We start from the raw sequence: 26,464 nt of genomic DNA, 5'->3' as shown, positions 1-26,464 counted from the left end.
ATCTATCCATGTCCTTCCCACCTTATAGGTTTCAAAAAACCTCTCTTTATTTGCCTTCACACTTGCGATTACCTTTGGAAAAAAAGCTTCAAAACACACACCACTTCCCTTCATTTCCGCAATTCCTTTTTTAACTTTGTCCATTTCTTTATCAGCTTCCTCCTCTTCTGTTTGCCTCTGAACCTCTACCGTCTTCTTTTTTTCTTTCTTTTCCGCCTTTGCACTTTCCATCTTCTCCTTATTACTCTTTCTCTTTGGGCATTCCTTAAACCTATGCCCAATTTCCATACACAGGTTACACTTATTCCTTTCTACTGGACATGATTTAGAAACATGTCCTTCCGCTTTACACTTCCAACACTTTTCTGCAGTACAGTCTTCACGTTTATGACCATATACCTCACAAATTGAACAAAAGGAATCCATCCCATTAAAGAATAAATTCCCACTTACTTTACCAAGCTTAAACCTTTGAGGCGGGTAGGAAAAACTCCTATCCTTGTTCATGTTAAATTCCACAAAAAATTTCCACTTTCCCGTCCATACTCCGAATTCATTCATTACTTTACCTTTTGATACTACAGACTTGGCAAAACCACTCAAAAACGTGACAATGTCCTCTTCTGGAACCAGTGGTGAAAACATCTTCACTGTCACCATCTTTTCACTACTAAATACGTGACGTTGAAACCGAATTCCAACAAACTTCTCATGTCTCAATTCATCAAAAGAATCCATATAGTTCTCCAAAATCTTCCTAGACTCAAAAAACACGTCATAGACACCCTTTTGGGGATAATCCATAACTGCCACGATGTCTTCTTTTTTCACCTTTGCGACACCCAAGATGATCTCCTTCATAATAAACCGAAAGTCCTTAACCTTCTGACAGTCTCTCCGGACAAAAATCCGGAAAGCGGTCTCCACACGTGCATGTTCTGGAACCTCCAACTTCGGCCACAACTCCGCCTCTGTTGCCATGATTCTCCAACAGAATTAGCGTAATCTCCACTCCAACACACAGAAGGAGCGAGTATGATCGCTTCCCGTTGTCTGGGGACTAAGCCGACACGCCTATAGCAGCAAGGGGGTGAAGTCCCCACAATTAAGTAAGGACGATCCCCCAAGGCCGACGAGCCAGGTACCCCAGACACCTCCAACCAAAACCAAGGCAGCAATCGCTAAATCACTGCACTTGATCTTAGCCAAAAGGCCGAGAAGCGATAACCAGAATTGGTTTCCGACTACGGTGCCACCCAAGGATTCTGAAAAGTCCATTTGTGGAGATGGCCACCTGGACTCCCGTTAAGAAGACATGCTGTCAACCTCTAGATCCCTCACATGCCTGCACTTTTCGGCTTGCTGCTGCTGCAATCCACGCGTTTTAGATCTGCATAACTCCACCTCTTTTAGCACAGTACCCTCAACCCCCGGCTGTTCCCACCCGCCTCAACACCGTTGGAAGGGAGGAGAACCAATTAAGGCGGGGGGGGGGTGGAACGAGCAGCTGTCTACCCTTAGCAGGAGGGTTGCTGATTAATTACCTCTCCTGCTGCTGCTGCTGCTGCTGCTGGCTGTCCAGCAGCAGACTGAAGGTGGCTGCTGCTGTGCGCAGGTATATAAAGGCTCAGAGCCTATTATGACACGCGCAGCCAGCGTTCTATTGCCACATTCCGTCTACTGCAGGCGGGATACCTGGATGGCTGAATGTCACTGAGAAGCTCACAGAGACCGCCATAAGCAACAGTTTAAAAGAATGCCACAGACTAATCAACCAAACTTTTTGGGTTGGTTTCTCTTTTATAGTCTGCAGGCATTAAATGAAAGAAGTCAGTGTTCCAGCAGAGGGAGACAACGTTTCAGAAAAGGCATTGTAGCAAACCAAAAAAGAAATTTTAAGCGCAGCAGAGTAACCAGCTCGCATACCTGTTAGCTCAGGTGAGTTTAAAAGGCTGCTGTTGATAACAAGGGCATTTGCTAAATAGATGGTGTGTGTGCAACAATATACTGAAAGGTCAATTATATTGTGCAGCTTATCTCACCACCTGTAGTTATTTAGGTGAAAGCTCCAAAATGCTTGCCTAATATGTCTGTTTATCCAAAAGGAAGTATAGAGGGAGAGCTAGATAGATAGCATTGCATTACATTACATGGCAATGCAATGCACAGTTGCTGAAGTTGAACCAAAATGAGCTTGTCATCTGGCTTCTGCAACTTTTAACATGAAAAATCCAATGAGGAGAAGAAAAGCAAAGCCAAAGAGTCCATCCCAAAATCCGACAAACAAGCCAAATGAACAAAAAGCATTGAATTCAATTCTTTCTGATTTTAGAAACTGCATTAAAGAAGGGGTGCACCGGTCCTGGAGATACTGCAATACCAGGTCAATGCGTGGAGTGGACAGAGCAAGCTCTTTTTCCATCTCCCTGTTCTAAAAATCCATTTAATATATGGTCCCCAGATAGGGGACGTATCAGATATTAAACTGATAAGAACAGATACTACACTTGATCTTAGCCAAAAGGCTGAGAAGCGATAACCAGAATTGGTTTCCGACTACGGTGCCACCCAAGGATTCTGAAAAGTCCATTTGTGGAGATGGCCACCTGGACTCCCGTTAAGAAGACATGCTGTCAACCTCTAGATCCCTCACATGCCTGCACTTTTCGGCTTGCTGCTGCTGCAATCCACGCGTTTTAGATCTGCATAACTCCACCTCTTTTAGCACAGTACCCTCAACCCCCGGCTGTTCCCACCCGCCTCAACACCGTTGGAAGGGAGGAGAACCAATTAAGGCGGGGGGGGGGGTGGAACGAGCAGCTGTCTACCCTTAGCAGGAGGGTTGCTGATTAATTACCTCTCCTGCTGCTGCTGCTGCTGGCTGTCCAGCAGCAGACTGAAGGTGGCTGCTGCTGTGCGCAGGTATATAAAGGCTCAGAGCCTATTATGACACGCGCAGCCAGCGTTCCATTGCCACATTCCGTCTACTGCAGGCGGGATACCTGGATGGCTGAATGTCACTGAGAAGCTCACAGAGACCGCCATAAGCAACAGTTTAAAAGAATGCCACAGACTAATCAACCAAACTTTTTGGGTTGGTTTCTCTTTTATAGTCTGCAGGCATTAAATGAAAGAAGTCAGTGTTCCAGCAGAGGGAGACAACGTTTCAGAAAAGGCATTGTAGCAAACCAAAAAAGAAATTTTAAGCGCAGCAGAGTAACCAGCTCACATACCTGTTAGCTCAGGTGAGTTTAAAAGGCTGCTGTTGATAACAAGGGCATTTGCTAAATAGATGGTGTGTGTGCAACAATATACTGAAAGGTCAATTATATTGTGCAGCTTATCTCACCACCTGTAGTTATTTAGGTGAAAGCTCCAAAATGCTTGCCTAATATGTCTGTTTATCCAAAAGGAAGTATAGAGGGAGAGCTAGATAGATAGCATTGCATTACATTACATGGCAATGCAATGCACAGTTGCTGAAGTTGAACCAAAATGAGCTTGTCATCTGGCTTCTGCAACTTTTAACATGAAAAATCCAATGAGGAGAAGAAAAGCAAAGCCAAAGAGTCCATCCCAAAATCCGACAAACAAGCCAAATGAACAAAAAGCATTGAATTCAATTCTTTCTGATTTTAGAAACTGCATTAAAGAAGGGGTGCACCGGTCCTGGAGATACTGCAATACCAGGTCAATGCGTGGAGTGGACAGAGCAAGCTCTTTTTCCATCTCCCTGTTCTAAAAATCCATTTAATATATGGTCCCCAGATAGGGGACGTATCAGATATTAAACTGATAAGAACAGATACTACACTTGATCTTAGCCAAAAGGCCGAGAAGCGATAACCAGAATTGGTTTCCGACTACGGTGCCACCCAAGGATTCTGAAAAGTCCATTTGTGGAGATGGCCACCTGGACTCCCGTTAAGAAGACATGCTGTCAACCTCTAGATCCCTCACATGCCTGCACTTTTCGGCTTGCTGCTGCTGCAATCCACGCGTTTTAGATCTGCATAACTCCACCTCTTTTAGCACAGTACCCTCAACCCCCGGCTGTTCCCACCCGCCTCAACACCGTTGGAAGGGAGGAGAACCAATTAAGGCGGGGGGGGGGGGGGGTGGAACGAGCAGCTGTCTACCCTTAGCAGGAGGGTTGCTGATTAATTACCTCTCCTGCTGCTGCTGCTGCTGCTGGCTGTCCAGCAGCAGACTGAAGGTGGCTGCTGCTGTGCGCAGGTATATAAAGGCTCAGAGCCTATTATGACACGCGCAGCCAGCGTTCCATTGCCACATTCCGTCTACTGCAGGCGGGATACCTGGATGGCTGAATGTCACTGAGAAGCTCACAGAGACCGCCATAAGCAACAGTTTAAAAGAATGCCACAGACTAATCAACCAAACTTTTTGGGTTGCTTTCTCTTTTATAGTCTGCAGGCATTAAATGAAAGAAGTCAGTGTTCCAGCAGAGGGAGACAACGTTTCAGAAAAGGCATTGTAGCAAACCAAAAAAGAAATTTTAAGCGCAGCAGAGTAACCAGCTCACATACCTGTTAGCTCAGGTGAGTTTAAAAGGCTGCTGTTGATAACAAGGGCATTTGCTAAATAGATGGTGTGTGTGCAACAATATACTGAAAGGTCAATTATATTGTGCAGCTTATCTCACCACCTGTAGTTATTTAGGTGAAAGCTCCAAAATGCTTGCCTAATATGTCTGTTTATCCAAAAGGAAGTATAGAGGGAGAGCTAGATAGATAGCATTGCATTACATTACATGGCAATGCAATGCACAGTTGCTGAAGTTGAACCAAAATGAGCTTGTCATCTGGCTTCTGCAACTTTTAACATGAAAAATCCAATGAGGAGAAGAAAAGCAAAGCCAAAGAGTCCATCCCAAAATCCGACAAACAAGCCAAATGAACAAAAAGCATTGAATTCAATTCTTTCTGATTTTAGAAACTGCATTAAAGAAGGGGTGCACCGGTCCTGGAGATACTGCAATACCAGGTCAATGCGTGGAGTGGACAGAGCAAGCTCTTTTTCCATCTCCCTGTTCTAAAAATCCATTTAATATATGGTCCCCAGATAGGGGACGTATCAGATATTAAACTGATAAGAACAGATACTACACTTGATCTTAGCCAAAAGGCCGAGAAGCGATAACCAGAATTGGTTTCCGACTACGGTGCCACCCAAGGATTCTGAAAAGTCCATTTGTGGAGATGGCCACCTGGACTCCCGTTAAGAAGACATGCTGTCAACCTCTAGATCCCTCACATGCCTGCACTTTTCGGCTTGCTGCTGCTGCAATCCACGCGTTTTAGATCTGCATAACTCCACCTCTTTTAGCACAGTACCCTCAACCCCCGGCTGTTCCCACCCGCCTCAACACCGTTGGAAGGGAGGAGAACCAATTAAGGCGGGGGGGTGGGGGGGGTGGAACGAGCAGCTGTCTACCCTTAGCAGGAGGGTTGCTGATTAATTACCTCTCCTGCTGCTGCTGCTGCTGCTGGCTGTCCAGCAGCAGACTGAAGGTGGCTGCTGCTGTGCGCAGGTATATAAAGGCTCAGAGCCTATTATGACACGCGCAGCCAGCGTTCCATTGCCACATTCCGTCTACTGCAGGCGGGATACCTGGATGGCTGAATGTCACTGAGAAGCTCACAGAGACCGCCATAAGCAACAGTTTAAAAGAATGCCACAGACTAATCAACCAAACTTTTTGGGTTGGTTTCTCTTTTATAGTCTGCAGGCATTAAATGAAAGAAGTCAGTGTTCCAGCAGAGGTAGACAACGTTTCAGAAAAGGCATTGTAGCAAACCAAAAAAGAAATTTTAAGCGCAGCAGAGTAACCAGCTCACATACCTGTTAGCTCAGGTGAGTTTAAAAGGCTGCTGTTGATAACAAGGGCATTTGCTAAATAGATGGTGTGTGTGCAACAATATACTGAAAGGTCAATTATATTGTGCAGCTTATCTCACCACCTGTAGTTATTTAGGTGAAAGCTCCAAAATGCTTGCCTAATATGTCTGTTTATCCAAAAGGAAGTATAGAGGGAGAGCTAGATAGATAGCATTGCATTACATTACATGGCAATGCAATGCACAGTTGCTGAAGTTGAACCAAAATGAGCTTGTCATCTGGCTTCTGCAACTTTTAACATGAAAAATCCAATGAGGAGAAGAAAAGCAAAGCCAAAGAGTCCATCCCAAAATCCGACAAACAAGCCAAATGAACAAAAAGCATTGAATTCAATTCTTTCTGATTTTAGAAACTGCATTAAAGAAGGGGTGCACCGGTCCTGGAGATACTGCAATACCAGGTCAATGCGTGGAGTGGACAGAGCAAGCTCTTTTTCCATCTCCCTGTTCTAAAAATCCATTTAATATATGGTCCCCAGATAGGGGACGTATCAGATATTAAACTGATAAGAACAGATTTTTTGATTGAATATATCTTTTATTAGCACAAAAAATAAGTTAACAGACAGTGTACAGTGCCGCAGCCCAGTACACACAGAATTCTACATCATATTTACATAGCATGAGTATACGACGCACTAACTAGACACATCACACCCCTATGCTACACAAAACACTCAATCTGAAAGAAATAGCATGTCAATCAATACAGTACGACGAACCGTGATAAGGGATGGGGATTGGGAAAAAGGGGATGGGGAGGGGAAAATCACAGGCCCGAAGCTTTATTGAAAGACAAGACACATAAGGGGAGAGGGGGAGGAGGGGTTTAGTCCTCATCCTCGTCCTCCGGACCGTCCACGATGGAATAGTCTCTGAGCAGGCTGTGGATCAGCCTGCGGCAGTCCTGGATGGACATCCTCTCCCTCCTCAAGATGAGCCGGTTCCTGGCGACCCAAACGGCATCCTTGAAGCAGTTCATAAGGCGCCAAGCCTCCTGGATGGCTCCGACGGTATGAACCCCAGGGAAGAGTCCATAAAGCACAGAATGGTGCGATAGGCTCGCCCTGGGGACAGAGTTCCTCAGGTCGTCCTCAAGGGCAGTCAACAGGCGCTGTGCAAATCCGCAGTCCCAAAAAGTGTGCAAAGATGTTTCCTCCACGAAGGGGCACCTTGGGCAGTACCGGGTCTTGCACAGGTTCCGGGCATGCATGAATGACCGGACGGGCAGTCCGCCCTGAATCGCCATCCACGACAAGTCCTTGTGCCCGTTGGTCAGCCTGTCAGACGACACATTTGTCCACACAGTCTCCAGCGTGTCCTGGTGAAGTCCTGCGATGTTCTCCATGTCATCCTTGGCTCTGATGAGCTTGTGGATAGTTTTGGGCTTCCACAAGTCGGGCTTGAGTCCCTCCAGTTGATGTTCCCCCATAAATCGAACGACGTCTCCGTAGAACCATGGCGTCGTCCAGTTGTAGGGGAAGGAGCTGTCCCACTTGTCCCAGCCGAGTCGCCTCCAAAGAGGAAGCAGGAAGAAGCGAGACATGGACCTGCCCGCGGAGCCATTCTTGACTTGCAAAGTCCGGCGGACACAATCACACACAAAAGAGGATCGCAGGAGGGTGGGGATATCTGGAACGCCCTTCCCACCCTTGCAAGGCTCCTTGTACATGACGGCCCGCCTGACTCTGTCCATCTTGGATCCCCAGACAAAGTGAAACACTGATAAGAACAGATACTACACTTGATCTTAGCCAAAAGGCCGAGAAGCGATAACCAGAATTGGTTTCCGACTACGGTGCCACCCAAGGATTCTGAAAAGTCCATTTGTGGAGATGGCCACCTGGACTCCCGTTAAGAAGACATGCTGTCAACCTCTAGATCCCTCACATGCCTGCACTTTTCGGCTTGCTGCTGCTGCAATCCACGCGTTTTAGATCTGCATAACTCCACCTCTTTTAGCAGAGTACCCTCAACCCCCGGCTGTTCCCACCCGCCTCAACACCGTTGGAAGGGAGGAGAACCAATTAAGGCGGGGGGGGGGGGGTGGAACGAGCAGCTGTCTACCCTTAGCAGGAGGGTTGCTGATTAATTACCTCTCCTGCTGCTGCTGCTGGCTGTCCAGCAGCAGACTGAAGGTGGCTGCTGCTGTGCGCAGGTATATAAAGGCTCAGAGCCTATTATGACACGCGCAGCCAGCGTTCCATTGCCACATTCCGTCTACTGCAGGCGGGATACCTGGATGGCTGAATGTCACTGAGAAGCTCACAGAGACCGCCATAAGCAACAGTTTAAAAGAATGCCACAGACTAATCAACCAAACTTTTTGGGTTGGTTTCTCTTTTATAGTCTGCAGGCATTAAATGAAAGAAGTCAGTGTTCCAGCAGAGGGAGACAACGTTTCAGAAAAGGCATTGTAGCAAACCAAAAAAGAAATTTTAAGCGCAGCAGAGTAACCAGCTCACATACCTGTTAGCTCAGGTGAGTTTAAAAGGCTGCTGTTGATAACAAGGGCATTTGCTAAATAGATGGTGTGTGTGCAACAATATACTGAAAGGTCAATTATATTGTGCAGCTTATCTCACCACCTGTAGTTATTTAGGTGAAAGCTCCAAAATGCTTGCCTAATATGTCTGTTTATCCAAAAGGAAGTATAGAGGGAGAGCTAGATAGATAGCATTGCATTACATTACATGGCAATGCAATGCACAGTTGCTGAAGTTGAACCAAAATGAGCTTGTCATCTGGCTTCTGCAACTTTTAACATGAAAAATCCAATGAGGAGAAGAAAAGCAAAGCCAAAGAGTCCATCCCAAAATCCGACAAACAAGCCAAATGAACAAAAAGCATTGAATTCAATTCTTTCTGATTTTAGAAACTGCATTAAAGAAGGGGTGCACCGGTCCTGGAGATACTGCAATACCAGGTCAATGCGTGGAGTGGACAGAGCAAGCTCTTTTTCCATCTCCCTGTTCTAAAAATCCATTTAATATATGGTCCCCAGATAGGGGACGTATCAGATATTAAACTGATAAGAACAGATACTACACTTGATCTTAGCCAAAAGGCCAAGAAGCGATAACCAGAATTGGTTTCTGACTACGGTGCCACCCAAGGATTCTGAAAAGTCCATTTGTGGAGATGGCCACCTGGACTCCCGTTAAGAAGACATGCTGTCAACCTCTAGATCCCTCACATGCCTGCACTTTTCGGCTTGCTGCTGCTGCAATCCACGCGTTTTAGATCTGCATAACTCCACCTCTTTTAGCACAGTACCCTCAACCCCCGGCTGTTCCCACCCGCCTCAACACCGTTGGAAGGGAGGAGAACCAATTAAGGCGGGGGGGGGGGGGTGGAACGAGCAGCTGTCTACCCTTAGCAGGAGGGTTGCTGATTAATTACCTCTCCTGCTGCTGCTGCTGCTGCTGGCTGTCCAGCAGCAGACTGAAGGTGGCTGCTGCTGTGCGCAGGTATATAAAGGCTCAGAGCCTATTATGACACGCGCAGCCAGCGTTCCATTGCCACATTCCGTCTACTGCAGGCGGGATACCTGGATGGCTGAATGTCACTGAGAAGCTCACAGAGACCGCCATAAGCAACAGTTTAAAAGAATGCCACAGACTAATCAACCAAACTTTTTGGGTTGGTTTCTCTTTTATAGTCTGCAGGCATTAAATGAAAGAAGTCAGTGTTCCAGCAGAGGGAGACAACGTTTCAGAAAAGGCATTGTAGCAAACCAAAAAAGAAATTTTAAGCGCAGCAGAGTAACCAGCTCACATACCTGTTAGCTCAGGTGAGTTTAAAAGGCTGCTGTTGATAACAAGGGCATTTGCTAAATAGATGGTGTGTGTGCAACAATATACTGAAAGGTCAATTATATTGTGCAGCTTATCTCACCACCTGTAGTTATTTAGGTGAAAGCTCCAAAATGCTTGCCTAATATGTCTGTTTATCCAAAAGGAAGTATAGAGGGAGAGCTAGATAGATAGCATTGCATTACATTACATGGCAATGCAATGCACAGTTGCTGAAGTTGAACCAAAATGAGCTTGTCATCTGGCTTCTGCAACTTTTAACATGAAAAATCCAATGAGGAGAAGAAAAGCAAAGCCAAAGAGTCCATCCCAAAATCCGACAAACAAGCCAAATGAACAAAAAGCATTGAATTCAATTCTTTCTGATTTTAGAAACTGCATTAAAGAAGGGGTGCACCGGTCCTGGAGATACTGCAATACCAGGTCAATGCGTGGAGTGGACAGAGCAAGCTCTTTTTCCATCTCCCTGTTCTAAAAATCCATTTAATATATGGTCCCCAGATAGGGGACGTATCAGATATTAAACTGATAAGAACAGATACTACACTTGATCTTAGCCAAAAGGCCGAGAAGCGATAACCAGAATTGGTTTCCGACTACGGTGCCACCCAAGGATTCTGAAAAGTCCATTTGTGGAGATGGCCACCTGGACTCCCGTTAAGAAGACATGCTGTCAACCTCTAGATCCCTCACATGCCTGCACTTTTCGGCTTGCTGCTGCTGCAATCCACGCGTTTTAGATCTGCATAACTCCACCTCTTTTAGCACAGTACCCTCAACCCCCGGCTGTTCCCACCCGCCTCAACAACGTTGGAAGGGAGGATAACCAATTAAGGCGGGGGGGGGGGGTGTAACGAGCAGCTGTCTACCCTTAGCAGGAGGGTTGCTGATTAATTACCTCTCCTGCTGCTGCTGCTGCTGCTGGCTGTCCAGCAGCAGACTGAAGGTGGCTGCTGCTGTGCGCAGGTATATAAAGGCTCAGAGCCTATTATGACACGCGCAGCCAGCGTTCCATTGCCACATTCCGTCTACTGCAGGCGGGATACCTGGATGGCTGAATGTCACTGAGAAGCTCACAGAGACCGCCATAAGCAACAGTTTAAAAGAATGCCACAGACTAATCAACCAAACTTTTTGGGTTGGTTTCTCTTTTATAGTCTGCAGGCATTAAATGAAAGAAGTCAGTGTTCCAGCAGAGGGAGACAACGTTTCAGAAAAGGCATTGTAGCAAACCAAAAAAGAAATTTTAAGCGCAGCAGAGTAACCAGCTCACATACCTGTTAGCTCAGGTGAGTTTAAAAGGCTGCTGTTGATAACAAGGGCATTTGCTAAATAGATGGTGTGTGTGCAACAATATACTGAAAGGTCAATTATATTGTGCAGCTTATCTCACCACCTGTAGTTATTTAGGTGAAAGCTCCAAAATGCTTGCCTAATATGTCTGTTTATCCAAAAGGAAGTATAGAGGGAGAGCTAGATAGATAGCATTGCATTACATTACATGGCAATGCAATGCACAGTTGCTGAAGTTGAACCAAAATGAGCTTGTCATCTGGCTTCTGCAACTTTTAACATGAAAAATCCAATGAGGAGAAGAAAAGCAAAGCCAAAGAGTCCATCCCAAAATCCGACAAACAAGCCAAATGAACAAAAAGCATTGAATTCAATTCTTTCTGATTTTAGAAACTGCATTAAAGAAGGGGTGCACCGGTCCTGGAGATACTGCAATACCAGGTCAATGCGTGGAGTGGACAGAGCAAGCTCTTTTTCCATCTCCCTGTTCTAAAAATCCATTTAATATATGGTCCCCAGATAGGGGACGTATCAGATATTAAACTGATAAGAACAGATACTACACTTGATCTTAGCCAAAAGGCCGAGAAGCGATAACCAGAATTGGTTTCCGACTACGGTGCCACCCAAGGATTCTGAAAAGTCCATTTGTGGAGATGGCCACCTGGACTCCCGTTAAGAAGACATGCTGTCAACCTCTAGATCCCTCACATGCCTGCACTTTTCGGCTTGCTGCTGCTGCAATCCACGCGTTTTAGATCTGCATAACTCCACCTCTTTTAGCACAGTACCCTCAACCCCCGGCTGTTCCCACCCGCCTCAACACCGTTGGAAGGGAGGAGAACCAATTAAGGCGGGGGGGGGGGGGGGGGTGGAACGAGCAGCTGTCTACCCTTAGCAGGAGGGTTGCTGATTAATTACCTCTCCTGCTGCTGCTGCTGCTGCTGGCTGTCCAGCAGCAGACTGAAGGTGGCTGCTGCTGTGCGCAGGTATATAAAGGCTCAGAGCCTATTATGACACGCGCAGCCAGCGTTCCATTGCCACATTCCGTCTACTGCAGGCGGGATACCTGGATGGCTGAATGTCACTGAGAAGCTCACAGAGACCGCCATAAGCAACAGTTTAAAAGAATGCCACAGACTAATCAACCAAACTTTTTGGGTTGGTTTCTCTTTTATAGTCTGCAGGCATTAAATGAAAGAAGTCAGTGTTCCAGCAGAGGGAGACAACGTTTCAGAAAAGGCATTGTAGCAAACCAAAAAAGAAATTTTAAGCGCAGCAGAGTAACCAGCTCACATACCTGTTAGCTCAGGTGAGTTTAAAAGGCTGCTGTTGATAACAAGGGCATTTGCTAAATAGATGGTGTGTGTGCAACAATATACTGAAAGGTCAATTATATTGTGCAGCTTATCTCACCACCTGTAGTTATTTAGGTGAAAGCTCCAAAATGCTTGCCTAATATGTCTGTTTATCCAAAAGGAAGTATAGAGGGAGAGCTAGATAGATAGCATTGCATTACATTACATGGCAATGCAATGCACAGTTGCTGAAGTTGAACCAAAATGAGCTTGTCATCTGGCTTCTGCAACTTTTAACATGAAAAATCCAATGAGGAGAAGAAAAGCAAAGCCAAAGAGTCCATCCCAAAATCCGACAAACAAGCCAAATGAACAAAAAGCATTGAATTCAATTCTTTCTGATTTTAGAAACTGCATTAAAGAAGGGGTGCACCGGTCCTGGAGATACTGCAATACCAGGTCAATGCGTGGAGTGGACAGAGCAAGCTCTTTTTCCATCTCCCTGTTCTAAAAATCCATTTAATATATGGTCCCCAGATAGGGGACGTATCAGATATTAAACTGATAAGAACAGATTTTTTGATTGAATATATCTTTTATTAGCACAAAAAATAAGTTAACAGACAGTGTACAGTGCCGCAGCCCAGTACACACAGAATTCTACATCATATTTACATAGCATGAGGATACGACGCACTAACTAGACACATCACACCCCTATGCTACACAAAACACTCAATCTGAAAGAAAAAGCATGTCAATCAATACAGTACGACGAACCGTGATAAGGGATGGGGATTGGGAAAAAGGGGATGGGGAGGGGAAAATCACAGGCCCGAAGCTTTATTGAAAGACAAGACACATAAGGGGAGAGGGGGAGGAGGGGTTTAGTCCTCATCCTCGTCCTCCGGACCGTCCACGATGGAATAGTCTCTGAGCAGGCTGTGGATCAGCCTGCGGCAGTCCTGGATGGACATCCTCTCCCTCCTCAAGATGAGCCGGTTCCTGGCGACCCAAACGGCATCCTTGAAGCAGTTCATAAGGCGCCAAGCCTCCTGGATGGCTCCGACGGTATGAACCCCAGGGAAGAGTCCATAAAGCACAGAATGGTGCGATAGGCTCGCCCTGGGGACAGAGTTCCTCAGGTCGTCCTCAAGAGCAGTCAACAGGCGCTGTGCAAATCCGCAGTCCCAAAAAGTGTGCAAAGATGTTTCCTCCACGAAGGGGCACCTTGGGCAGTACCGGGTCTTGCACAGGTTCCGGGCATGCATGAATGACCGGACGGGCAGTCCGCCCTGAATCGCCATCCACGACAAGTCCTTGTGCCCGTTGGTCAGCCTGTCAGACGACACATTTGTCCACACAGTCTCCAGCGTGTCCTGGTGAAGTCCTGCGATGTTCTCCATGTCATCCTTGGCTCTGATGAGCTTGTGGATAGTTTTGGGCTTCCACAAGTCGGGCTTGAGTCCCTCCAGTTGATGCTCCCCCACAAATCGAACGACGTCTCCGTAGAACCATGGCGTCGTCCAGTTGTAGGGGAAGGAGCTGTCCCACTTGTCCCAGCCGAGTCGCCTCCAAAGAGGAAGCAGGAAGAAGCGAGACATGGACCTGCCCGCGGAGCCATTCTTGACTTGCAAAGTCCGGCGGACACAATCACACACAAAAGAGGATCGCAGGAGGGTGGGGATATCTGGAACGCCCTTCCCACCCTTGCAAGGCTCCTTGTACATGACGGCCCGCCTGACTCTGTCCATCTTGGATCCCCAGACAAAGTGAAACACTGATAAGAACAGATACTACACTTGATCTTAGCCAAAAGGCCGAGAAGCGATAACCAGAATTGGTTTCCGACTACGGTGCCACCCAAGGATTCTGAAAAGTCCATTTGTGGAGATGGCCACCTGGACTCCCGTTAAGAAGACATGCTGTCAACCTCTAGATCCCTCACATGCCTGCACTTTTCGGCTTGCTGCTGCTGCAATCCACGCGTTTTAGATCTGAATAACTCCACCTCTTTTAGCACAGTACCCTCAACCCCCGGCTGTTCCCACCCGCCTCAACACCGTTGGAAGGGAGGAGAACCAATTAAGGCGGGGGGGGGGGTGGAACGAGCAGCTGTCTACCCTTAGCAGGAGGGTTGCTGATTAATTACCTCTCCTGCTGCTGCTGCTGCTGCTGGCTGTCCAGCAGCAGACTGAAGGTGGCTGCTGCTGTGCGCAGGTATATAAAGGCTCAGAGCCTATTATGACACGCGCAGCCAGCGTTCCATTGCCACATTCCGTCTACTGCAGGCGGGATACCTGGATGGCTGAATGTCACTGAGAAGCTCACAGAGACCGCCATAAGCAACAGTTTAAAAGAATGCCACAGACTAATCAACCAAACTTTTTGGGTTGGTTTCTCTTTTATAGTCTGCAGGCATTAAATGAAAGAAGTCAGTGTTCCAGCAGAGGGAGACAACGTTTCAGAAAAGGCATTGTAGCAAACCAAAAAAGAAATTTTAAGCGCAGCAGAGTAACCAGCTCACATACCTGTTAGCTCAGGTGAGTTTAAAAGGCTGCTGTTGATAACAAGGGCATTTGCTAAATAGATGGTGTGTGTGCAACAATATACTGAAAGGTCAATTATATTGTGCAGCTTATCTCACCACCTGTAGTTATTTAGGTGAAAGCTCCAAAATGCTTGCCTAATATGTCTGTTTATCCAAAAGGAAGTATAGAGGGAGAGCTAGATAGATAGCATTGCATTACATTACATGGCAATGCAATGCACAGTTGCTGAAGTTGAACCAAAATGAGCTTGTCATCTGGCTTCTGCAACTTTTAACATGAAAAATCCAATGAGGAGAAGAAAAGCAAAGCCAAAGAGTCCATCCCAAAATCCGACAAACAAGCCAAATGAACAAAAAGCATTGAATTCAATTCTTTCTGATTTTAGAAACTGCATTAAAGAAGGGGTGCACCGGTCCTGGAGATACTGCAATACCAGGTCAATGCGTGGAGTGGACAGAGCAAGCTCTTTTTCCATCTCCCTGTTCTAAAAATCCTTTTAATATATGGTCCCCAGATAGGGGACGTATCAGATATTAAACTGATAAGAACAGATACTACACTTGATCTTAGCCAAAAGGCCGAGAAGCGATAACCAGAATTGGTTTCCGACTACGGTGCCACCCAAGGATTCTGAAAAGTCCATTTGTGGAGATGGCCACCTGGACTCCCGTTAAGAAGACATGCTGTCAACCTCTAGATCCCTCACATGCCTGCACTTTTCGGCTTGCTGCTGCTGCAATCCACGCGTTTTAGATCTGCATAACTCCACCTCTTTTAGCACAGTACCCTCAACCCCCGGCTGTTCCCACCCGCCTCAACACCGTTGGAAGGGAGGAGAACCAATTAAGGCGGGGGGGGGGGTGGAACGAGCAGCTGTCTACCCTTAGCAGGAGGGTTGCTGATTAATTACCTCTCCTGCTGCTGCTGCTGCTGCTGGCTGTCCAGCAGCAGACTGAAGGTGGCTGCTGCTGTGCGCAGGTATATAAAGGCTCAGAGCCTATTATGACACGCGCAGCCAGCGTTCCATTGCCACATTCCGTCTACTGCAGGCGGGATACCTGGATGGCTGAATGTCACTGAGAAGCTCACAGAGACCGCCATAAGCAACAGTTTAAAAGAATGCCACAGACTAATCAACCAAACTTTTTGGGTTGGTTTCTCTTTTATAGTCTGCAGGCATTAAATGAAAGAAGTCAGTGTTCCAGCAGAGGGAGACAACGTTTCAGAAAAGGCATTGTAGCAAACCAAAAAAGAAATTTTAAGCGCAGCAGAGTAACCAGCTCACATACCTGTTAGCTCAGGTGAGTTTAAAAGGCTGCTGTTGATAACAAGGGCATTTGCTAAATAGATGGTGTGTGTGCAACAATATACTGAAAGGTCAATTATATTGTGCAGCTTATCTCACCACCTGTAGTTATTTAGGTGAAAGCTCCAAAATGCTTGCCTAATATGTCTGTTTATCCAAAAGGAAGTATAGAGGGAGAGCTAGATAGATAGCATTGCATTACATTACATGGCAATGCAATGCACAGTTGCTGAAGTTGAACCAAAATGAGCTTGTCATCTGGCTTCTGCAACTTTTAACATGAAAAATCCAATGAGGAGAAGAAAAGCAAAGCCAAAGAGTCCATCCCAAAATCCGACAAACAAGCCAAATGAACAAAAAGCATTGAATTCAATTCTTTCTGATTTTAGAAACTGCATTAAAGAAGGGGTGCACCGGTCCTGGAGATACTGCAATACCAGGTCAATGCGTGGAGTGGACAGAGCAAGCTCTTTTTCCATCTCCCTGTTCTAAAAATCCTTTTAATATATGGTCCCCAGATAGGGGACGTATCAGATATTAAACTGATAAGAACAGATACTACACTTGATCTTAGCCAAAAGGCCGAGAAGCGATAACCAGAATTGGTTTCCGACTACGGTGCCACCCAAGGATTCTGAAAAGTCCATTTGTGGAGATGGCCACCTGGACTCCCGTTAAGAAGACATGCTGTCAACCTCTAGATCCCTCACATGCCTGCACTTTTCGGCTTGCTGCTGCTGCAATCCACGCGTTTTAGATCTGCATAACTCCACCTCTTTTAGCACAGTACCCTCAACCCCCGGCTGTTCCCACCCGCCTCAACACCGTTGGAAGGGAGGAGAACCAATTAAGGCGGGGGGGGGGGTGGAACGAGCAGCTGTCTACCCTTAGCAGGAGGGTTGCTGATTAATTACCTCTCCTGCTGCTGCTGCTGCTGCTGGCTGTCCAGCAGCAGACTGAAGGTGGCTGCTGCTGTGCGCAGGTATATAAAGGCTCAGAGCCTATTATGACACGCGCAGCCAGCGTTCCATTGCCACATTCCGTCTACTGCAGGCGGGATACCTGGATGGCTGAATGTCACTGAGAAGCTCACAGAGACCGCCATAAGCAACAGTTTAAAAGAATGCCACAGACTAATCAACCAAACTTTTTGGGTTGGTTTCTCTTTTATAGTCTGCAGGCATTAAATGAAAGAAGTCAGTGTTCCAGCAGAGGGAGACAACGTTTCAGAAAAGGCATTGTAGCAAACCAAAAAAGAAATTTTAAGCGCAGCAGAGTAACCAGCTCACATACCTGTTAGCTCAGGTGAGTTTAAAAGGCTGCTGTTGATAACAAGGGCATTTGCTAAATAGATGGTGTGTGTGCAACAATATACTGAAAGGTCAATTATATTGTGCAGCTTATCTCACCACCTGTAGTTATTTAGGTGAAAGCTCCAAAATGCTTGCCTAATATGTCTGTTTATCCAAAAGGAAGTATAGAGGGAGAGCTAGATAGATAGCATTGCATTACATTACATGGCAATGCAATGCACAGTTGCTGAAGTTGAACCAAAATGAGCTTGTCATCTGGCTTCTGCAACTTTTAACATGAAAAATCCAATGAGGAGAAGAAAAGCAAAGCCAAAGAGTCCATCCCAAAATCCGACAAACAAGCCAAATGAACAAAAAGCATTGAATTCAATTCTTTCTGATTTTAGAAACTGCATTAAAGAAGGGGTGCACCGGTCCTGGAGATACTGCAATACCAGGTCAATGCGTGGAGTGGACAGAGCAAGCTCTTTTTCCATCTCCCTGTTCTAAAAATCCATTTAATATATGGTCCCCAGATAGGGGACGTATCAGATATTAAACTGATAAGAACAGATACTACACTTGATCTTAGCCAAAAGGCCGAGAAGCGATAACCAGAATTGGTTTCCGACTACGGTGCCACCCAAGGATTCTGAAAAGTCCATTTGTGGAGATGGCCACCTGGACTCCCGTTAAGAAGACATGCTGTCAACCTCTAGATCCCTCACATGCCTGCACTTTTCGGCTTGCTGCTGCTGCAATCCACGCGTTTTAGATCTGCATAACTCCACCTCTTTTAGCACAGTACCCTCAACCCCCGGCTGTTCCTACCCGCCTCAACACCGTTGGAAGGGAGGAGAACCAATTAAGGCGGGGGGGGGGGTGGAACGAGCAGCTGTCTACCCTTAGCAGGAGGGTTGCTGATTAATTACCTCTCCTGCTGCTGCTGCTGCTGCTGGCTGTCCAGCAGCAGACTGAAGGTGGCTGCTGCTGTGCGCAGGTATATAAAGGCTCAGAGCCTATTATGACACGCGCAGCCAGCGTTCCATTGCCACATTCCGTCTACTGCAGGCGGGATACCTGGATGGCTGAATGTCACTGAGAAGCTCACAGAGACCGCCATAAGCAACAGTTTAAAAGAATGCCACAGACTAATCAACCAAACTTTTTGGGTTGGTTTCTCTTTTATAGTCTGCAGGCATTAAATGAAAGAAGTCAGTGTTCCAGCAGAGGGAGACAACGTTTCAGAAAAGGCATTGTAGCAAACCAAAAAAGAAATTTTAAGCGCAGCAGAGTAACCAGCTCACATGCCTGTTAGCTCAGGTGAGTTTAAAAGGCTGCTGTTGATAACAAGGGCATTTGCTAAATAGATGGTGTGTGTGCAACAATATGCTGAAAGGTCAATTATATTGTGCAGCTTATCTCACCACCTGTAGTTATTTAGGTGAAAGCTCCAAAATGCTTGCCTAATATGTCTGTTTATCCAAAAGGAAGTATAGAGGGAGAGCTAGATAGATAGCATTGCATTACATTACATGGCAATGCAATGCACAGTTGCTGAAGTTGAACCAAAATGAGCTTGTCATCTGGCTTCTGCAACTTTTAACATGAAAAATCCAATGAGGAGAAGAAAAGCAAAGCCAAAGAGTCCATCCCAAAATCCGACAAACAAGCCAAATGAACAAAAAGCATTGAATTCAATTCTTTCTGATTTTAGAAACTGCATTAAAGAAGGGGTGCATCGGTCCTGGAGATACTGCAATACCAGGTCAATGCGTGGAGTGGACAGAGCAAGCTCTTTTTCCATCTCCCTGTTCTAAAAATCCATTTAATATATGGTCCCCAGATAGGGGACGTATCAGATATTAAACTGATAAGAACAGATACTACACTTGATCTTAGCCAAAAGGCCGAGAAGCGATAACCAGAATTGGTTTCCGACTACGGTGCCACCCAAGGATTCTGAAAAGTCCATTTGTGGAGATGGCCACCTGGACTCCCGTTAAGAAGACATGCTGTCAACCTCTAGATCCCTCACATGCCTGCACTTTTCGGCTTGCTGCTGCTGCAATCCACGCGTTTTAGATCTGCATAACTCCACCTCTTTTAGCACAGTACCCTCAACCCCCGGCTGTTCCCGCCCGCCTCAACACCGTTGGAAGGGAGGAGAACCAATTAAGGCGGGGGGGGGTGGAACGAGCAGCTGTCTACCCTTAGCAGGAGGGTTGCTGATTAATTACCTCTCCTGCTGCTGCTGCTGCTGCTGGCTGTCCAGCAGCAGACTGAAGGTGGCTGCTGCTGTGCGCAGGTATATAAAGGCTCAGAGCCTATTATGACACGCGCAGCCAGCGTTCCATTGCCACATTCCGTCTACTGCAGGCGGGATACCTGGATGGCTGAATGTCACTGAGAAGCTCACAGAGACCGCCATAAGCAACAGTTTAAAAGAATGCCACAGACTAATCAACCAAACTTTTTGGGTTGGTTTCTCTTTTATAGTCTGCAGGCATTAAATGAAAGAAGTCAGTGTTCCAGCAGAGGGAGACAACGTTTCAGAAAAGGCATTGTAGCAAACCAAAAAAGAAATTTTAAGCGCAGCAGAGTAACCAGCTCACATACCTGTTAGCTCAGGTGAGTTTAAAAGGCTGCTGTTGATAACAAGGGCATTTGCTAAATAGATGGTGTGTGTGCAACAATATACTGAAAGGTCAATTATATTGTGCAGCTTATCTCACCACCTGTAGTTATTTAGGTGAAAGCTCCAAAATGCTTGCCTAATATGTCTGTTTATCCAAAAGGAAGTATAGAGGGAGAGCTAGATAATAGCATTGCATTACATTACATGGCAATGCAATGCACAGTTGCTGAAGTTGAACCAAAATGAGCTTGTCATCTGGCTTCTGCAACTTTTAACATGAAAAATCCAATGAGGAGAAGAAAAGCAAAGCCAAAGAGTCCATCCCAAAATCCGACAAACAAGCCAAATGAACAAAAAGCATTGAATTCAATTCTTTCTGATTTTAGAAACTGCATTAAAGAAGGGGTGCACCGGTCCTGGAGATACTGCAATACCAGGTCAATGCGTGGAGTGGACAGAGCAAGCTCTTTTTCCATCTCCCTGTTCTAAAAATCCATTTAATATATGGTCCCCAGATAGGGGACGTATCAGATATTAAACTGATAAGAACAGATACTACACTTGATCTTAGCCAAAAGGCCGAGAAGCGATAACCAGAATTGGTTTCCGACTACGGTGCCACCCAAGGATTCTGAAAAGTCCATTTGTGGAGATGGCCACCTGGACTCCCGTTAAGAAGACATGCTGTCAACCTCTAGATCCCTCACATGCCTGCACTTTTCGGCTTGCTGCTGCTGCAATCCACGCGTTTTAGATCTGCATAACTCCACCTCTTTTAGCACAGTACCCTCAACCCCCGGCTGTTCCCACCCGCCTCAACACCGTTGGAAGGGAGGAGAACCAATTAAGGCGGGGGGGGGGGGGTGGAACGAGCAGCTGTCTACCCTTAGCAGGAGGGTTGCTGATTAATTACCTCTCCTGCTGCTGCTGCTGCTGCTGGCTGTCCAGCAGCAGACTGAAGGTGGCTGCTGCTGTGCGCAGGTATATAAAGGCTCAGAGCCTATTATAACACGCGCAGCCAGCGTTCCATTGCCACATTCCGTCTACTGCAGGCGGGATACCTGGATGGCTGAATGTCACTGAGAAGCTCACAGAGACCGCCATAAGCAACAGTTTAAAAGAATGCCACAGACTAATCAACCAAACTTTTTGGGTTGGTTTCTCTTTTATAGTCTGCAGGCATTAAATGAAAGAAGTCAGTGTTCCAGCAGAGGGAGACAACGTTTCAGAAAAGGCATTGTAGCAAACCAAAAAAGAAATTTTAAGCGCAGCAGAGTAACCAGCTCACATACCTGTTAGCTCAGGTGAGTTTAAAAGGCTGCTGTTGATAACAAGGGCATTTGCTAAATAGATGGTGTGTGTGCAACAATATACTGAAAGGTCAATTATATTGTGCAGCTTATCTCACCACCTGTAGTTATTTAGGTGAAAGCTCCAAAATGCTTGCCTAATATGTCTGTTTATCCAAAAGGAAGTATAGAGGGAGAGCTAGATAGATAGCATTGCATTACATTACATGGCAATGCAATGCACAGTTGCTGAAGTTGAACCAAAATGAGCTTGTCATCTGGCTTCTGCAACTTTTAACATGAAAAATCCAATGAGGAGAAGAAAAGCAAAGCCAAAGAGTCCATCCCAAAATCCGACAAACAAGCCAAATGAACAAAAAGCATTGAATTCAATTCTTTCTGATTTTAGAAACTGCATTAAAGAAGGGGTGCACCGGTCCTGGAGATACTGCAATACCAGGTCAATGCGTGGAGTGGACAGAGCAAGCTCTTTTTCCATCTCCCTGTTCTAAAAATCCATTTAATATATGGTCCCCAGATAGGGGACGTATCAGATATTAAACTGATAAGAACAGATACTACACTTGATCTTAGCCAAAAGGCCGAGAAGCGATAACCAGAATTGGTTTCCGACTACGGTGCCACCCAAGGATTCTGAAAAGTCCATTTGTGGAGATGGCCACCTGGACTCCCGTTAAGAAGACATGCTGTCAACCTCTAGATCCCTCACATGCCTGCACTTTTCGGCTTGCTGCTGCTGCAATCCACGCGTTTTAGATCTGCATAACTCCACCTATTTTAGCACAGTACCCTCAACCCCCGGCTGCTCCCACCCGCCTCAACACCGTTGGAAGTGAGGAGAACCAATTAAGGCGGGGGGGGGTGGAACGAGCAGCTGTCTACCCTTAGCAGGAGGGTTGCTGATTAATTACCTCTCCTGATGCTGCTGCTGCTGCTGGCTGTCCAGCAGCAGACTGAAGGTGGCTGCTGCTGTGCGCAGGTATATAAAGGCTCAGAGCCTATTATGACACGCGCAGCCAGCGTTCCATTGCCACATTCCGTCTACTGCAGGCGGGATACCTGGATGGCTGAATGTCACTGAGAAGCTCACAGAGACCGCCATAAGCAACAGTTTAAAAGAATGCCACAGACTAATCAACCAAACTTTTTGGGTTGGTTTCTCTTTTATAGTCTGCAGGCATTAAATGAAAGAAGTCAGTGTTCCAGCAGAGGGAGACAACGTTTCAGAAAAGGCATTGTAGCAAACCAAAAAAGAAATTTTAAGCGCAGCAGAGTAACCAGCTCACATACCTGTTAGCTCAGGTGAGTTTAAAAGGCTGCTGTTGATAACAAGGGCATTTGCTAAATAGATGGTGTGTGTGCAACAATATACTGAAAGGTCAATTATATTGTGCAGCTTATCTCACCACCTGTAGTTATTTAGGTGAAAGCTCCAAAATGCTTGCCTAATATGTCTGTTTATCCAAAAGGAAGTATAGAGGGAGAGCTAGATAGATAGCATTGCATTACATTACATGGCAATGCAATGCACAGTTGCTGAAGTTGAACCAAAATGAGCTTGTCATCTGGCTTCTGCAACTTTTAACATGAAAAATCCAATGAGGAGAAGAAAAGCAAAGCCAAAGAGTCCATCCCAAAATCCGACAAACAAGCCAAATGAACAAAAAGCATTGAATTCAATTCTTTCTGATTTTAGAAACTGCATTAAAGAAGGGGTGCACCGGTCCTGGAGATACTGCAATACCAGGTCAATGCGTGGAGTGGACAGAGCAAGCTCTTTTTCCATCTCCCTGTTCTAAAAATCCATTTAATATATGGTCCCCAGATAGGGGACGTATCAGATATTAAACTGATAAGAACAGATACTACACTTGATCTTAGCCAAAAGGCCGAGAAGCGATAACCAGAATTGGTTTCCGACTACGGTGCCACCCAAGGATTCTGAAAAGTCCATTTGTGGAGATGGCCACCTGGACTCCCGTTAAGAAGACATGCTGTCAACCTCTAGATCCCTCACATGCCTGCACTTTTCGGCTTGCTGCTGCTGCAATCCACGCGTTTTAGATCTGCATAACTCCACCTATTTTAGCACAGTACCCTCAACCCCCGGCTGCTCCCACCCGCCTCAACACCGTTGGAAGGGAGGAGAACCAATTAAGGCGGGGGGGGGTGGAACGAGCAGCTGTCTACCCTTAGCAGGAGGGTTGCTGATTAATTACCTCTCCTGATGCTGCTGCTGCTGCTGGCTGTCCAGCAGCAGACTGAAGGTGGCTGCTGCTGTGCGCAGGTATATAAAGGCTCAGAGCCTATTATGACACGCGCAGCCAACGTTCCATTGCCACATTCCGTCTACTGCAGGCGGGATACCTGGATGGCTGAATGTCACTGAGAAGCTCACAGAGACCGCCATAAGCAACAGTTTAAAAGAATGCCACAGACTAATCAACCAAACTTTTTGGGTTGGTTTCTCTTTTATAGTCTGCAGGCATTAAATGAAAGAAGTCAGTGTTCCAGCAGAGGGAGACAACGTTTCAGAAAAGGCATTGTAGCAAACCAAAAAAGAAATTTTAAGCGCAGCAGAGTAACCAGCTCACATACCTGTTAGCTCAGGTGAGTTTAAAAGGCTGCTGTTGATAACAAGGGCATTTGCTAAATAGATGGTGTTTGTGCAACAATATACTGAAAGGTCAATTATATTGTGCAGCTTATCTCACCACCTGTAGTTATTTAGGTGAAAGCTCCAAAATGCTTGCCTAATATGTCTGTTTATCCAAAAGGAAGTATAGAGGGAGAGCTAGATAGATAGCATTGCATTACATTACATGGCAATGCAATGCACAGTTGCTGAAGTTGAACCAAAATGAGCTTGTCATCTGGCTTCTGCAACTTTTAACATGAAAAATCCAATGAGGAGAAGAAAAGCAAAGCCAAAGAGTCCATCCCAAAATCCGACAAACAAGCCAAATGAACAAAAAGCATTGAATTCAATTCTTTCTGATTTTAGAAACTGCATTAAAGAAGGGGTGCACCGGTCCTGGAGATACTGCAATACCAGGTCAATGCGTGGAGTGGACAGAGCAAGCTCTTTTTCCATCTCCCTGTTCTAAAAATCCATTTAATATATGGTCCCCAGATAGGGGACGTATCAGATATTAAACTGATAAGAACAGATACTACACTTGATCTTAGCCAAAAGGCCGAGAAGCGATAACCAGAATTGGTTTCCGACTACGGTGCCACCCAAGGATTCTGAAAAGTCCATTTGTGGAGATGGCCACCTGGACTCCCGTTAAGAAGACATGCTGTCAACCTCTAGATCCCTCACATGCCTGCACTTTTCGGCATGCTGCTGCTGCAATCCATGCGTTTTAGATCTGCATAACTCCACCTCTTTTAGCACAGTACCCTCAACCCCCGGCTGTTCCCACCCGCCTCAACACCGTTGGAAGGGAGGAGAACCAATTAAGGCGGGGGGGGGTGGAACGAGCAGCTGTCTACCCTTAGCAGGAGGGCTGCTGATTAATTACCTCTCCTGCTGCTGCTGCTGCTGCTGGCTGTCCAGCAGCAGACTGAAGGTGGCTGCTGCTGTGCGCAGGTATATAAAGGCTCAGAGCCTATTATGACACGCGCAGCCAGCGTTCCATTGCCACATTCCGTCTACTGCAGGCAGGATACCTGGATGGCTGAATGTCACTGAGAAGCTCACAGAGACCGCCATAAGCAACAGTTTAAAAGAATGCCACAGACTAATCAACCAAACTTTTTGGGTTGGTTTCTCTTTTATAGTCTGCAGGCATTAAATGAAAGAAGTCAGTGTTCCAGCAGAGGGAGACAACGTTTCAGAAAAGGCATTGTAGCAAACCAAAAAAGAAATTTTAAGCGCAGCAGAGTAACCAGCTCACAAACCTGTTTGCTCAGGTGAGTTTAAAAGGCTGCTGTTGATAACAAGGGCATTTGCTAAATAGATGGTGTGTGTGCAACAATATACTGAAAGGTCAATTATATTGTGCAGCTTATCTCACCACCTGTAGTTATTTAGGTGAAAGCTCCAAAATTCTTGCCTAATATGTCTGTTTATCCAAAAGGAAGTATAGAGGGAGAGCTAGATAGATAGCATTGCATTACATTACATGGCAATGCAATGCACAGTTGCTGAAGTTGAACCAAAATGAGCTTGTCATCTGGCTTCTGCAACTTTTAACATGAAAAATCCAATGTGGAGAAGAAAAGCAAAGCCAAAGAGTCCATCCCAAAATCCGACAAACAAGCCAAATGAACAAAAAGCATTGAATTCAATTCTTTCTGATTTTAGAAACTGCATTAAAGAAGGGGTGCACCGGTCCTGGAGATACTGCAATACCAGGTCAATGCGTGGAGTGGACAGAGCAAGCTCTTTTTCCATCTCCCTGTTCTAAAAATCAATTTAATATATGGTCCCCAGATAGGGGACGTATCAGATATTAAACTGATAAGAACAGATACTACACTTGATCTTAGCCAAAAGGCCGAGAAGCGATAACCAAAATTGGTTTCCGACTACGGTGCCACCCAAGGATTCTGAAAAGTCCATTTGTGGAGATGGCCACCTGGATTCCCGTTAAGAAGACATGCTGTCAACCTCTAGATCCCTCACATGCCTGCACTTTTCGGCTTGCTGCTGCTGCAATCCACGCGTTTTAGATCTGCATAACTCCACCTCTTTTAGCACAGTACCCTCAACCCCCGGCTGTTCCCACCCGCCTCAACACCGTTGGAAGGGAGGAGAACCAATTAAGGCGGGGGGGGGGTGGAACGAGCAGCTGTCTACCCTTAGCAGGAGGGTTGCTGATTAATTACCTCTCCTGCTGCTGCTGCTGCTGCTGGCTGTCCAGCAGCAGACTGAAGGTGGCTGCTGCTGTGCGCAGGTATATAAAGGCTCAGAGCCTATTATGACACGCGCAGCCAGCGTTCCATTGCCACATTCCGTCTACTGCAGGCGGGATACCTGGATGGCTGAATGTCACTGAGAAGCTCACAGAGACCGCCATAAGCAACAGTTTAAA

At 46.1% G+C, this 26,464-nt stretch overlaps 17 non-coding genes and 2 pseudogenes across 17 annotated transcripts; all 19 read right to left on the bottom strand.

Moving 5' to 3' along the window:
* Positions 1-2,346: 2,346 nt before the first annotated feature.
* Positions 2,347-2,537, bottom strand: LOC141159536 (U2 spliceosomal RNA). Its single transcript, XR_012249541.1, has one exon. It is a non-coding gene; the product is annotated as a U2 spliceosomal RNA (small nuclear RNA).
* A 1,116-nt stretch (positions 2,538-3,653) lies between these two features.
* On the bottom strand, positions 3,654-3,844 carry LOC141158116 (U2 spliceosomal RNA). Its single transcript, XR_012248154.1, has one exon. It is a non-coding gene; the product is annotated as a U2 spliceosomal RNA (small nuclear RNA).
* A 1,123-nt stretch (positions 3,845-4,967) lies between these two features.
* LOC141158114 (U2 spliceosomal RNA) lies at positions 4,968-5,158 on the bottom strand. Its single transcript, XR_012248152.1, has one exon. It is a non-coding gene; the product is annotated as a U2 spliceosomal RNA (small nuclear RNA).
* Positions 5,159-6,282: 1,124 nt separating this feature from the next.
* LOC141160118 (U2 spliceosomal RNA) lies at positions 6,283-6,475 on the bottom strand. Its single transcript, XR_012250095.1, has one exon. It is a non-coding gene; the product is annotated as a U2 spliceosomal RNA (small nuclear RNA).
* A 1,098-nt stretch (positions 6,476-7,573) lies between these two features.
* LOC141160275 (U2 spliceosomal RNA) lies at positions 7,574-7,692 on the bottom strand (annotated as a pseudogene).
* A 1,115-nt stretch (positions 7,693-8,807) lies between these two features.
* On the bottom strand, positions 8,808-8,998 carry LOC141159413 (U2 spliceosomal RNA). The gene has a single exon (XR_012249420.1). It is a non-coding gene; the product is annotated as a U2 spliceosomal RNA (small nuclear RNA).
* Positions 8,999-10,119: 1,121 nt separating this feature from the next.
* LOC141158113 (U2 spliceosomal RNA) lies at positions 10,120-10,310 on the bottom strand. Its single transcript, XR_012248151.1, has one exon. It is a non-coding gene; the product is annotated as a U2 spliceosomal RNA (small nuclear RNA).
* Positions 10,311-11,430: 1,120 nt separating this feature from the next.
* LOC141158112 (U2 spliceosomal RNA) lies at positions 11,431-11,621 on the bottom strand. The gene has a single exon (XR_012248150.1). It is a non-coding gene; the product is annotated as a U2 spliceosomal RNA (small nuclear RNA).
* Positions 11,622-12,746: 1,125 nt separating this feature from the next.
* Positions 12,747-12,939, bottom strand: LOC141160117 (U2 spliceosomal RNA). The gene has a single exon (XR_012250094.1). It is a non-coding gene; the product is annotated as a U2 spliceosomal RNA (small nuclear RNA).
* Positions 12,940-14,037: 1,098 nt separating this feature from the next.
* LOC141160274 (U2 spliceosomal RNA) lies at positions 14,038-14,156 on the bottom strand (annotated as a pseudogene).
* Positions 14,157-15,275: 1,119 nt separating this feature from the next.
* LOC141159492 (U2 spliceosomal RNA) lies at positions 15,276-15,466 on the bottom strand. The gene has a single exon (XR_012249498.1). It is a non-coding gene; the product is annotated as a U2 spliceosomal RNA (small nuclear RNA).
* Positions 15,467-16,585: 1,119 nt separating this feature from the next.
* LOC141159491 (U2 spliceosomal RNA) lies at positions 16,586-16,776 on the bottom strand. Its single transcript, XR_012249497.1, has one exon. It is a non-coding gene; the product is annotated as a U2 spliceosomal RNA (small nuclear RNA).
* Positions 16,777-17,895: 1,119 nt separating this feature from the next.
* Positions 17,896-18,086, bottom strand: LOC141158111 (U2 spliceosomal RNA). Its single transcript, XR_012248149.1, has one exon. It is a non-coding gene; the product is annotated as a U2 spliceosomal RNA (small nuclear RNA).
* Positions 18,087-19,205: 1,119 nt separating this feature from the next.
* Positions 19,206-19,396, bottom strand: LOC141159434 (U2 spliceosomal RNA). Its single transcript, XR_012249441.1, has one exon. It is a non-coding gene; the product is annotated as a U2 spliceosomal RNA (small nuclear RNA).
* A 1,116-nt stretch (positions 19,397-20,512) lies between these two features.
* Positions 20,513-20,703, bottom strand: LOC141158110 (U2 spliceosomal RNA). The gene has a single exon (XR_012248148.1). It is a non-coding gene; the product is annotated as a U2 spliceosomal RNA (small nuclear RNA).
* Positions 20,704-21,824: 1,121 nt separating this feature from the next.
* LOC141158109 (U2 spliceosomal RNA) lies at positions 21,825-22,015 on the bottom strand. The gene has a single exon (XR_012248147.1). It is a non-coding gene; the product is annotated as a U2 spliceosomal RNA (small nuclear RNA).
* Positions 22,016-23,132: 1,117 nt separating this feature from the next.
* Positions 23,133-23,323, bottom strand: LOC141158108 (U2 spliceosomal RNA). The gene has a single exon (XR_012248146.1). It is a non-coding gene; the product is annotated as a U2 spliceosomal RNA (small nuclear RNA).
* A 1,117-nt stretch (positions 23,324-24,440) lies between these two features.
* On the bottom strand, positions 24,441-24,631 carry LOC141158107 (U2 spliceosomal RNA). The gene has a single exon (XR_012248145.1). It is a non-coding gene; the product is annotated as a U2 spliceosomal RNA (small nuclear RNA).
* Positions 24,632-25,748: 1,117 nt separating this feature from the next.
* Positions 25,749-25,939, bottom strand: LOC141158408 (U2 spliceosomal RNA). Its single transcript, XR_012248438.1, has one exon. It is a non-coding gene; the product is annotated as a U2 spliceosomal RNA (small nuclear RNA).
* Positions 25,940-26,464: the final 525 nt, after the last annotated feature.

This window comes from Phyllobates terribilis, unplaced genomic scaffold (genome assembly GCF_046119375.1).
Source record: "Phyllobates terribilis strain yellow unplaced genomic scaffold, ASM4611937v1 Scaffold_8__6_contigs__length_399053987, whole genome shotgun sequence".
Lineage (NCBI taxonomy): Eukaryota > Metazoa > Chordata > Amphibia > Anura > Dendrobatidae > Phyllobates > Phyllobates terribilis.
The sequence above is the reverse complement of the archived record's forward strand: the minus strand, read 5'-3'. Positions and strand labels throughout refer to the sequence as shown.